Source organism: Hordeum vulgare, chromosome 7H (genome assembly GCF_904849725.1).
Source record: "Hordeum vulgare subsp. vulgare chromosome 7H, MorexV3_pseudomolecules_assembly, whole genome shotgun sequence".
Classification (NCBI taxonomy): Eukaryota; Viridiplantae; Streptophyta; class Magnoliopsida; order Poales; family Poaceae; genus Hordeum; species Hordeum vulgare.
Window position 1 is genome coordinate 628,827,244 of NC_058524.1, and position 10,989 is coordinate 628,838,232.

At 43.0% G+C, this 10,989-nt stretch overlaps 1 pseudogene; it reads left to right on the forward strand.

Moving 5' to 3' along the window:
• Positions 1-8,986: 8,986 nt before the first annotated feature.
• On the forward strand, positions 8,987-10,764 carry LOC123411705 (annotated as a pseudogene).
• The last annotated feature ends 225 nt before the right edge of the window (positions 10,765-10,989 follow it).

Genomic DNA, 10,989 nt, shown 5'->3' on the forward strand with positions numbered 1-10,989 from the left:
GAGATTATTCCAAAGATTATCTTTGTACCTTTCGGCGACATAGTCACTATCGGCTGCCTCTTTGCGCTTGTTCCACTCCCGAACGCTGATCGGGACGTGATCCCTAACGAGTACTCTGCATTGCTTCTTGAATGTGTCAGCAACATTCTTAGGAAGCTTGGGTTCGCCCGTAGGCAATATCACCTCAAAGGTGTAATGCGTCCATGCATTCAACTTTCCAGTCGGGCCTCGTTTCGTAGCTTTGCTCGATGTGGAGGCCTAAGAGGGAGAAACATTCGTCAAATGAATGTATATGTATACAATATAGAGCTATCTCCAATATTTTTCACATATTACAAGTGATTGTCGAACTTCATATGTATACCTCGGCGGACTTTATTATTTCTTCACCGGCTTCTCCATCAGTGGAGCTATCACCTTCTCCGTCATTGGACCTATCTACGGCTTCATCTTCGTGTCGGTCGACCTCCATTCCATATCCGGAGGGGTTTAGATATGACGACGGAGATACAGCTGGTTCAACGTCGGGGCCGTCTTTGATTATATCTTCGAGAAGTTCTTCCTCTTCGAGGTTCCTGATATGTGGATCCATAGTTCTGCAAAAAACGGACATTTGATTAACTAATAAACTAACAAACTATATAAGAGGGGTTGGAAACTTCGAAGTGTCATTTTATATAGGAGGACCTTTAGTTCCGGGTCTTGGCTAGAACCTAAACTCTAAAATACCAGCCGGGCCGAGCCCAGTCCTGGACACTTAAGCATATACAATAGCAAAATTAAACTAGTTCTATTAGTTTTCTTGCTAAAAATAAATTATTAACACTTAAGCATATACAATAGCAAAATTAAACTATTAACACTTAAGCATATACGGTAGCAAAATTAAGCATATACACTATACAATAGCAAAATTAAATGACAAAAAAAATATTTCTTCTTCTTGTAACCCTAAACTAATTTTCCTCTTCTTCTATTTCTCCTCTTCTTCTACTTCTTCTTCTACTTCTACTTCTCCTCTTCTTCTACTACTTCTCCTCTTCTCTTCTTCTACTTCTCCTCTCCTCCTCTTCTATTTTTTTCTCTTCTTCTACTTCTCCTCTTCTTTTCTTCTCCTTTTTCTTCTTCTCCTTTTTCTTCTTCTCCTTTTTCTTCTTCTCCTTTTTCTTCTTTTCTTCTTATTTTTATTCTTCTTCTCCTTTTTCTTCCTTTATTCTCCTTTTTCTTCTTTTCTTGTCCTTTTTCTTCTTTTCTTCTACTAGCCGGAGTGTTGGGGAGGAGGGGGCGGGGGGCTTACCGGCTGGAGGTGTCGACGGCGTGCGGCGAGGAGGACGGCGGCGCGCGACGAGGAGGACGGCGGCGCGCGGCGAGGAGGGCGGCGTGTGGCGAGCAGGACGACGGAGACGGCGAGGAGGACGGCGGCGCGCGGGGAGGAGGGTGGCGCGCGGCGAGGAGGACAGCAGCGGCGAGCAGGACGACGGCGATGGCGAGGAGGACGGCAGGCGGCGGCGAGCAGGACGGCGGGCAGCGTGACGGCGTCGTCGAGTTCGTCGATGTGCCGCGCCGGGCAGGAGAACAAGAGGAAGAAGAAGAGAAATGGACGATTTTGGTTCGAAATTTTCTAACTCCCGCTTATACAGGTGCATCTTTAGTCCCGGTTCGGGGCTCGATCCGGGACTAAAGACCCCTTTAGTCCCGGGTGGAGCCACGACCCGGGACTAAAGGCCCTTTTTCGGCAGACCAAAAGGCGGGAAGGAGGGGCCTTTAGTCCTGGGACGTGGCTCGAACCGGGACTAAAGACCCCCTTTAGTCCGGGTGGAGCGACGACCCGGGACTAAAGGCCCTTTTTCGGCAGACCAGAAGGCGGGAAGTAGGGGCCTTTAGTCCCGGGGCATGGCAAGAACCGGGACTAAAGTGTTGCCTATATAAACCCTCGCCCCTACCCACCATATCCCCTGTTTTTTGGTTGTTGAAGTGTGACCATGCCATGCTCTTTCCACTCTAGTTCATGCACATGACGTGTTCGATGAAATGCCAGAGCCACTCTACTTAAGCTTTCTCCTCTCCAAGGTCGACCTTCAAGCTCCATTTTCCTTAATATTTGTCTAGGTTTGGCCGTGCACCAACTGCGCAAGTGTTTTAAAAGGTTAGCTACTTCATCCTTTCATTTGTCACTACTAGTGTAGCTCATTTCAAATGCTCAAATTAACTTCTTAGAGTCTGCACATGCGTAGGGTGTCGTCCCGTGCCCGTCCTCACCATTATCGATCGCCCCGTGCCGATCTCGTCGCGAGCACCACCGTGGTGAGCCTCTTGTTCTTATCTTCTTTTTAAAAGAAAAAAATCTTACTTGTATGATTTAGATACATACTTGTATAAATTACTAACTTTCATTATTTTTTGTTATTATATAGTGCGATGGTTTTGGTGCCTCCGTCGGCCCTCGTCCTGTCTATGATTCGGATGTGGTATATATTATCTTTTATAACTATTTGTTTTATTTAGTGTTTATGACAATTATGACGACCAACGTGATATATATTTTTTTAATCTAGGAGGTATGTGAACCGAAATTCCAACCCACATAAAAATTCTTGTCGAGAAGTTAAATTTGGTTGAAAAAGAAAACACATACTTGAAGAAAAAATTGAAAATAATTGAGGATAAGAATATGGAACTGGAGTTGCATGTCATCGATGATCGCAAGATGAAGATCGATGCGATGCGGTTGAAGATGGATGCAATGCGCTTGAAGATGGATGAAATGCGCTTGAAGATTAGGAATATTAGAAAATATGCCATTGATAAAGAGGCTTGGTATCATTATGCTGTTGGGTCAATTGTTACCTTAGTTGCGATTTTGATCGTGTTTGTTGTTGCATTTAAATGTTTTACATAGTTGTATGTTGTTTTATGAGAGAACTTTATGTATTTATTTTTTGCAATAATAACATTTGATCACTACTGTTCTTTGGCTTTAATGTGATGATGAACTTGTATTAATTTGTTCATATGTTCAGCAATGGTTTTTTGATATATTTAATTTCATAATAGAGATGAATCACCAATTTGACCTTGAAATTGAAAAGCACTACAAATGAACTCTGAAAATGTTAAAAGTTGGCATGCTATCACCATTTCACCCACATAGCATGTGTTAAAAAGTTGAGAGGGCTACGACAAAAATTGGATGCACTTCGTGTATAAAACGGACAATCTCTCTCGAAGTATCAGGGTTTTGAACGAGAACTCATCTCTTACATGGATACTATGTAAATGAAAAGTGTTTGAAATTTAGTACATTCCATACATGCATTACATAAAAGGTTTAATACATTATTACATTATTGCACCAATATTCCTATCTATTATTTCTGTTTTCTTCTGGGTCGTAGCCATGGAGAATCTTCATCATTCAGTAGGATACTTGGGTCAATTTTCACTTTGAAGGGCGGAATTTCATGAAACTTATTATAATCTTCTGACATGTCTGTCTTGTCATCTACTCCCACGATGTTTCTTTTCCTTGAAAGAACTATGTGGCGTTTTGGCTCATCGGACGATATCTTCTTTTGCTGATTTCTTTTTCTTGTTTCTGTAGACATGTCCTTCACATAGAAAACCTGAGCGACATCATTGGCTAGGAAAAATGGTTCGTCCATGTACGCAAGATTGTTGAGATCCACTGTTGTCATGCCGTACTTTTGGTGTACAACTACGCCGCCTCCTGTCAGCTTCACCCATTTGCACCGAAACAAAGGGATCTTAAAAGTAGGTCCATAGTCAAGTTCCCATATCTCCTCTATGTACCCGTAATATGTTTCCAAACAGTGCCCATTCTCGTCTGTTGCATCAAAGCAGACACCACTATTTTGGTTGGTGCTCTTTTTATCTTGGGCAACCGTGTAAAATGTATTCCCATTTATATCATACCCTTGGAAAGTACATATAGTCGAAGATGGTGGCCTGGCCAAACAGTACAGCTGATCTCCAACGGTGTCGTCATTCATGAGATGTGTCTGCAACCAACTGCCGAAAGTCTTCTCGTGTTCCCCTTTAATCCAAGAGTCAGCCTTCCTCGGGTTTTCGGAGCGTAGAATATTCTTGTGTCTCACGATATACGGAGCCACCACGGTGGAATTGTGTAGAACTGTGTAGTTTGCTTGAGAGAAAGAATGTCCGTCCATACATACTTTTGCTTTCCTTCCTAGTGTGCCTTTTCCTGTCAGCCTACCCTCATACCGAGATTCAGGAACACCAATCGGCTTAAGGTCAGGAAGAAAGTCCACAAAAAACTCAATGACCTCCTCTGTTCCATAGCCCTTGGAGATGCTTCCTTCTGGCCTAGCACGGTTACGAACATATTTCTTTAAGACTCCCATGAACCTCTCGAAGGGGAACATGACCGAGAATTCTAATCTCTTCGACTAGGTGAACTAGGAGGTGTGTCATTCTATTGAAGAAGGATGGCGGGAATAACAACTCAAAGCTGACCAGACATTGGACCACATCAATCTGTAACCCTGATAGACTTTCTCGATCGATTACCTTCTGAGAAATTGCATTGAGGAATGCACATACCTTCACAATTGCCAGGCGAACATTTTCCGGTAGAACTCCCCTCAATGCAACCGGAAGCAATTGCGTCATAAGCACGTGGCAGTCATGAGACTTTAGGTTTTGGAATTTTTTGTCTTTCATATTTACGATTCCCTTTATATTCGACGAGAAGTCAGTCGGGACCTTGATACTGAAAAGGACTTCAAAGAAGATTTCCTTCTCTTCCTTAGTTAGAGCGTAGCTGGCACGCCCTTGAAACTGCCCTGGATGCATGCCATCTCTTCCTTTATGACGTTCATGGTCCTCCCGTGCTTCCGGTGTATCTTTTGACTTCCCATACAAGCCCAGTAAGCCTAGAATATTAACGCAGAGATTCTTCGTCAGGTGCATCACGTCGATTGCCGAGCGGACCTCATGGACTTCCCAGTAGGGTAGCTCCCAAAATATAGATTTCTTCTTCCACATGGGTACGCGCTTATCAGGGCCGTTAGGAACAGGTTGGCTGCCAGGACCCTTTCCAAAGATTACTTTTAAATCTTTGACCATATCAAATACTTCAGCACCAGTACAGATGACAGGCTTCCCCCGGGGTTCTGCCTTGCCATTGAAATGCTTGCCTTTTTTCTTTAAGGGATGCTTGGGCGGAAGAAAACGACGACTGTACGGGTACACATTCTTCCTACATTTGTCCAGATATATACTTTCTGTTTGATCCAAATAGTGCGTGCATGCATTGTATCCCTTGTTTGACTGTCCTGAAATATTACTAAGAGCAGGCCAATCATTGATGGTTACAAAAAGCAACGCTCGAAGGTCAAATTCCTCTTGTTTGTGCTCGTTCCACACACGTACACGTGGTTCGGCCCACAACTGTAAAAGTTCATCAACTAATGGCCTTAGGTACACATCAATATCGTTGTCGGGTTGCTTTGGACCTTGGATAAGCACTGGCATCATAATGAACTTCCGCTTCATGCACAACCAACGAGGAAGGTTGTACATACATAGAGTAACGGGCCAGGTGCTGTGACTGCAACTCTCCTCCCCAAAAGGATTCATGCCATCTGTACTCAGACCTAACCATAAGTTCCTTGCGTCAGCTGCAAATCTCGGGAACTCTCTCTCGATTTTTCTCCACTACCGACCATCAGCGGTGTGCCTCAACTTATCGTCTTTCATACGACCTTCCATGTGCCATCGCAACAACTTCGCATGATCTTTATTTCTGAACAGACGTTTCAACCGTGGTATTATAGGAGCATACCACATCACCTTGGCAGGAACCCTCTTCCTGGGTGGCTCGCCCTTAATATCACCAGGGTCATCTTTTCTGATCTTATACCGCAATGCAGTGCATACCGGACATTTATCCATATTCTCGTACTTCTCACCGCGGTAGAGGATGCAGTCATTAGGGCATGCATGTATCTTCTGCACGTCTAATCCTAGAGGGCAGACAAGCTTCTTTGCTTCGTACGTGCTGGCGGGAAATTCGTTCTTTCTTGGAAGCATCTTCTTCATCAGTACCAGCAACTTTTCGAATGACGAGTCAGACACACCGGTCTCTGCCTTCCACTTCAGCAATTACAGTGTGCTACCCAGCTTCTTCTGGCCATCTTCACAAGTTGGGTACAACAATTTGTTGTGGTCCTGTAACATCTGCTCGAACTGCAACCTCTCCTTTTCTGTGTCGCAACCTCGCCGTGCATCAGAAATGACCCGGCCAAGATCATCAGCGGGCTCATCTGGTTCCCGTTCTTCATCCTGATCTTCTTCTTCATTGTCTTCCATTGCGGTATCAGCATACTCAGGGAACATAGATCGGTAGTTGTCATCATCGTTCTCTTCTTCTTCATTGTCGTCTTCCATCATAACCCCTCTTTCTCCGTGCTTGGTCCAAACATTATAGCCCAACATAAAACCGGACCGAAGCAGGTGGCTGTGAATGACTCTTGAGGAAGTGTAATCCTTCTCATTCCGACATTCAACACATGGACAAAACATATAGCCACCACCATGCTTGTTCGCATCGGCTGCATCTCGAAAAGAATGCGCGCCTTCTCTGTAAGCGGTTGTGTGTCGATCACCGTACATCCATGGATGGCTCATCTGTGTTATACGACAGTATATCAAATACAATCACGATCCTAAAAATTAGTACCGCACGGTCTAAACGAGGAAATATAGTTGCTAACCTTTTAGAATAAGTAGAAATAAAGAGGAAGAGGTTTAAGCGTGGCTCAGGCATCTCATATCGTAGTTGTGTTCGGTGAACTAAAGCGGCATCACTCTAACACACATTTCAACAAACACCTCTAGTGCATCAAAAAAATGGAGAGCTAGCACCCACCCACAATCCTCCATCCAAGAAAAATGCAAGGAAGAGGGGAGAGGGGGGCTGTGCTATATATAGGCAGAGGACTTTAGTCCCGGTTTGAGACACAAACCGGGACTAAAGGTGGCGCACATGCGGGCTGCCCACCGCGTAGCCCTTTAGTCCCGGTTTGAGACACGAACCGAGACTAAAGGCTCCTTACGGGCCGGGACTAAAGCCTCGAGGGAGGCATTGAGAATTGGGGCGACGTGGCCGGGCCTTTAGTCCCGGTCCAGAGGCAGGCCGGGACTAAAGGGTCCCGGCCAAAGGCCCATTTTCCACTAGTGTAATAGACTCATCTTATTTTAGTATACGTTATGTTACTCATAGTATATATGCGTAACTAGCTAAGTTATTTAATTTCTCTCTGTTTTCATCAATTAATTGACACATCATATTTTTTAGTTAGATAGTATCTATGCTGCTGCCTATATTACTTTCATTTTGGGTAGTCTAAGGATGTACGGGAAAGCACGAAGCAAGTTGTCTTTACGTCTGACCTAAGACAAACTGACAACATGGTACAGTATAATTTTATTTGAATGTAGTCCAACGCGCTGAAAGCCGGGCACGCCTCCGCCATTCGCCGAAGACAAGAGCCAATTAAGGTGCACGCAGCGTCCAGCCATTGGACCGTCAACATCAATCAAGATTGATTAATAAGAAAATAATAGTTTTTTCTAGGACAGCAAATAAATACAGTAGTTTTTTTCAAATGGTACTCTTCGTGATTGGTCTAAAAAGTCCAAAGTCTTCTCTGTCAGTTGGCAATATATATAAGAGTACGTTAACGTCACATTGACATCGATTGACACCTCCCTTATACATACTAATTTCATGGGAATCATAGACAGGGAAAATAAAGATTATTAAAAAAAGGCATAACACAGGCATGACTCAGTCAGTTAAATATATATATAGTAAGGAGGGTAATATTGGCATTGAACAGCCAAGTCGGCCGAGTCTGTATAAAGACAAGGTCCCTTCAAGGACTCCAAGTTGGCTCGGAGGTTTATGCATGTCTGCGGCAAAAGCTAGCATCACTTCTGAGGACTCACACGGTAAGCTTCCCTGCTGCTGAGCGTATTTCTTCCAACTTCATTTGCGCTACTAAAACAAGAAGCTATTTCTCTATGTCAAATTAAACCAAGTCCTGCACTTGTTATTTTTGCAAAGTTCTCTCTATGTCTAAACGAAGAATTATATATCTTGTCCATCCGTGTTTGTTTTCACTGGCATGTGTTGCAGATGTTTCTTTTCCAAACGACGGTGCTGCCTTAATAGGAATTACAGCCATATACAGATAGGATCTGCGACAAACAAATGCTTATATATACACCTTCTGTATTGATTTGTAGCATCGGACTGCCGCTGCTTTCTTCGACCACCGAGCTTAACTCCTCCATAGCAGCTTCTTCTTCTCCTCCTCCTCCTTTTCAAGGAAAGCGAGTCAAATAATGGCTTAACAAGGAATATAACGCCAAGACATTCTATAAGATCCTAATGCTGTAGCACGACCGCTGTAGGGAGCAGCATTACTTTAGCAAGGCAGTGCCTTAATCAGATCATCAACTACGTTAGCAGATCCTAATGTTGAAAATCGCTGGAGCCTGACATGATGCCCTTTCAAACGTACGTCTCTTAAGCCAGCATCTTAAATTATCCCTGTCTTATGTATTAGTATGTTCTTTCGCCACTGCCTTCTGTAAGCTTATTTTTAGATTTGTGCTAAGTCAAACTCTCTTAAACTTATCCATTTTTTATTAAAAAGATAACAATATTTGGTGTCATAAATGTTTATACTTTTCCCTATTAAGTTGGTCAAACTTGAGATTGTTTCGACAAGGCAAATTTCAACTTGTTTTTCGTCAGAGAGAGAAAAGATTAATTATTATTTCAGATTGCATGCTAAAAATACACAAGCAGAAAAAACGTATTATTATACTCCCTTCATTTTTGTATACAAGGCCATAAATTCATATTACAGGTACCAGGGCAAAAACTAACGCCTTTAAAATCAATGTTGTAAGACAACTTGTCTCCTTATTTATTGTGTAAATTAATATGTATTTTTCTCTCGCATTCATATCAAGTCAATGATCTCATTTTTGCATGCATCTAAAGGATAATTAATGTCTTTCTTTGTTAGTATTACGAGACAAACATCATTAATATCGCATCAATTAGTGTTAGTGGCCTTGTATTTCTGCAAATTGTAATTTTGATTGTGGCCTTGTAAATAAAAATGGATGGAGCGCATCCAAAGCTCACTAGGTGTTAATGTGACAAAAGAAAGGACTAGCTAGCGTGTTGGATTCATATTTGACGGACAAAGAAAACAATCAATTCTTTCGGGACTACACATCATATGTGAATGCAAACTGCACTTTTATTGTCCCTGAAAAATAGAATGTATTCAAAATGGGATAAAACTTTACTAATACATGTTCCCCTTCTTGTTCTTCTAGATAAGCTAATGAAAATCAATGAAGCACTCCAACTAGCTGTGTCAACGTTGGTGGCAGGCGGCGATTACTATGTCACTTCTCAAGTGGAATATTCATCTCGTGCCATCAATGCCTATAAGCAGTATTTAGCCGATGAGATATTTCCATTGGTCATTGGATGCAATGTGATTGTGAAGTTATTTGTGGAGATATTTTATCTAGTCCGTCGAAAGCTGCCAACATTTCCTGGCCTTACCGCGTGGCCTGCTAACATTGAGATCTATGGTGGCACCGCCGTTGATGTGCTGGTATGTTATGTATCATTACTCCGCATCAACTTGAGCTACATATATCTGGCCATTTTCCCTTTCATCGCGATTTCCTTCATCTCGGTGCTATGCATGAGGCACAATATGAGGTTATGTTTGAAAGCAGTATAAGGGGTCCTGATAATGGGAAGAAAGCCACATTAGTGCTCGAGAATTTCAACATAGTAGCACTGCTGGCTCCGCACTTCATACTATGTGTGCTTGGGATGCTTGGAGATCCAGATCACGATGGAAATAATTACGACATCTCCCAGTTCTTTCTCTTCTTGACCTGCATGCTGTTACAGCTGACGATTATGATGGTGAGATTGCCCGCTGGCATCTCTCGTGGCATAGCACCGGCTTCGGAGCTACTCTGCAAGGCCTCGCTTGTAATGCTGCTGCTGACCGGACACATGGTGGCGGCTGATACATATGGCAAAGAAGTGGTGCTGCTCCTATTGCCAGAGGTTGTTCCTCTGCTCCTATGGTTTAGCCTACACCTTGACCGCCGCACCCCTGTCATCAACACCAAAGCCATAATGGGTAGTGGGCTCATTGTTTTGGGCGCAACGTTAGTTGCTATCTGCGGGTACATAGTGGGAGTCCCCAAGGATGAATCTTCCTTGTTACGGCTCTACTGGGCCAGAAAGTCATGTGCCGCCTCAGGGACAATAACCTACATAATAGTTCTTGTGCTACGTCTGTGGCCAGAAAAAGTCGGGATGGCCACTCTTTCTTATGATGACACTGTCAAATTACTTAAGGTTTGGGGGTCAGTTTTGCTAGTAATGGCTGTTTGCTTGTTTGTATTTGATCAAGTATACCGACCTGTGTTTCCTCCATAGGGCAGTCGTTTTAATTTCTCGTCCCCTGTTGGAATTGTAACAACTGTGTAGAGGAGTACACTTTTGCTGTCGGGTGGCTGACATGATGTGTAATTTTAATTTGATTGTCAATGTGAGCTTTCTTTGTACAAACACATTACGGTGGCCAAACACTGTGTCTTGTCAATGTACTCTAGGCGCTACAATGCATTTGCGTCAAACGTGCTATACATACTAGAAGTGGAGTCCGTGTTGTGTTGTGCCCTTAAACCCTTTGGAAATTTAACATTACGTTTGTGGCTATTTATAAATCCCCTGCGAAAATAAAGGACGTCACGATCAACATGAAACAACCCACCAAACTGTCAAACTATCTATCTATAATTCTATACTTATACTAATTAGAGACTCCCTACAAATTCCCACGTTAATTAGATTTTACGAGCCGTTGATCTGGTGGGACCAAATTATTA